Here is a 2,380-nt window from a genome sequence, read left to right on the forward strand (position 1 = left end):
TAGATAAATACCAATTATGTCTGGAAGAGTTACTAAGAACAAATATTGAAATGGGTAATGATGATGATGATGATGATGATAGTGATAATAATAATAATAACAACAGCCTCTATTAAAGCATAGTACAGTTATCCTCTCAACAGAGAAACCATGTCTATGAAATCACTTATCTTTTGAAGTATTGAAGTAAGAATTACTATTTTAGCTCTTCCCTAATGAAAATAAAAGTGGAGTATTTCTTAAAATATTAAAATTAGCTCTTTTCCCAGCCGGAATCATGGCGGGCGTAGAAGAAAAGAAAAAGCTACCATCCGTTCCAGAATCCCTTCTGAAAAAGCGAAAGGCTTTTGCAATACTGAAGGCCAAACGCTTGAAGAAGAAGATGGCTATTAAAAAGCTCCGTAAAATACGGAGAAAAGTTATCTATGAAAAAGCAAAAGCCTACCATAAGGAGTACAGACAGATGTAGAGGAGTGAAATCCGGCTGGCTAGAATGGCACGCAAAGCTGGCAACTACTATGTACCTGCTGAACCCAAGTTAGCTTTTGTGATCAGAATCAGAGGTATCAATGGTGTTAGCCCAAAGGTCCGAAAAGTATTGCAACTTCTTCGTCTTCGCCAAATCTTCAATGGCACTTTTGTTAAACTTAACAAGGCTTCTATTAACATGCTGAGGATTGTGGAACCATACATTGCATGGGGTTACCCAAACCTGAAGTCTGTGAATGACTTGATTTACAAACGTGGTTATGGCAAGATCAAGAAACAGAGGATTGCCCTGACGGATAATGTCCTTATTGCAAAATCTCTTGGTAAATATGGAATTATCTGCATGGAGGATTTGATCCATGAGATCTACACTGTTGGCAAGCACTTCAAAGCTGCCAACAACTTCCTGTGGCCCTTCAAATTATCTTCTCCACGAGGCGGAATGAAGAAAAAGACTACACATTTTGTGGAAGGTGGAGATGCTGGTAACAGGGAAGACCAGATCAACAGGCTTATTAGAAGAATGAACTAAAGGTCTCTACCATGATTATTTTTCTAATGGTCTGTTAATAAAAATGGCTGTGACAAAATTGAAAAAAAAATATTAAAATTAATGCCAGGTCAAATTATTCCAACTTTCTCAAATTCTCTCCAGAAATAGATTTTTTAAATATCATCACTAGAAATAGAGACAACTAATGAGATGCAAACATGCAACAGTGTGGAAGATGTTTTTACTTCATTGCTCCCTAAACTTTTGAGCATGGCCATGACGGGGATAGAAATACCTGCCACAGCATGTTGGAGGATATTCATATTAAGCCAATGCAAGAAGATGTTGGTCATGAACCCTCAGTTCATGATGTGATGTTTAATGGTTGTAGGTCTAGCTTGCCAAGTGCCAAGTATGGTTTTTTTGACAGGCATGTGCTGAACTCATGAACCTGTTTTTCACTTTTATCGGTTTTGAGAAACCAAAGGGTCCTCACCTTCTGTGCTGTCACAGAGGGCCTGGTCCTAAAACTGGAAGACTTCTTTCTTGATTTTATAATTCCAAGTTGTAACAGGGTACTATTTTCTATATGGAATAAGGCAGCTAATACTTCACATGAAGATCACAACAATCTTGGCACAAGCCTCACCTCAGACACTTATCAGATGTATGAACCTGAATGAGTGGTTTAACTTCTCTTTGCCTCAGTTTCCTTATCTGTGAAATGGAGAATAATATGTCATGGACACATTTCACATAAAGCACTTCGCAAACCTTTCATCACTAGAAAAGGGGCAACATGATCTCCTTGCAGGTGAAGACTTTTTTTTTTGTTTCTGTCTTCGTCCATTCAGAGCTTAATATACTACATGGCATACAGTAAATGCTTAATAAATGAATTGACTTCAGAAAGAATTTATTAAACACCTACTGTATGTCAAGCAATGTGGAAGGTGCTGGGGAAACAAATATAAAATCAGTGCAATTGTTGCTCTCAACAGCTTACATTACTTATAATATACTTATATATGACAACTTACAACTCTCAACAAGACCTTACATTCTACAAAAAGAAAACAACATGTGAAGAGATAAGTAAACATGATGTCTGTATAAAACAAATAAAATAAATTTCAAGGGAACTGATCAAGAAAGCTCTTATGAAGGAGATAACACTTGAGTTCCATCTTGAAGAGAGCTAGAGATTCCAAGGGGTAGATTGAATTATCATCATCTTCTCATCTTTTTCTGTACAGAAGTAGACAGGGAACAAACTTTTGTTAAGTTCCTCTCCATGTGTCAGGAACCATGCTATGTCCTTTCAAAATTTTATCTCATTTGATTCTCACAAAAACCCTGGGGTATGAATGCTACTATGATTTCCATTTTACCATTAAG

At 36.8% G+C, this 2,380-nt stretch overlaps 1 pseudogene; it reads left to right on the forward strand.

Annotated features, from left to right (window-relative positions):
- The first annotated feature begins 250 nt into the window (after positions 1–250).
- Positions 251–1,061, forward strand: LOC118847458 (annotated as a pseudogene).
- The last annotated feature ends 1,319 nt before the right edge of the window (positions 1,062–2,380 follow it).

This window comes from Trichosurus vulpecula, chromosome 4 (assembly GCF_011100635.1).
Source record: "Trichosurus vulpecula isolate mTriVul1 chromosome 4, mTriVul1.pri, whole genome shotgun sequence".
In the NCBI taxonomy this organism is placed as follows: Eukaryota; Metazoa; Chordata; class Mammalia; order Diprotodontia; family Phalangeridae; genus Trichosurus; species Trichosurus vulpecula.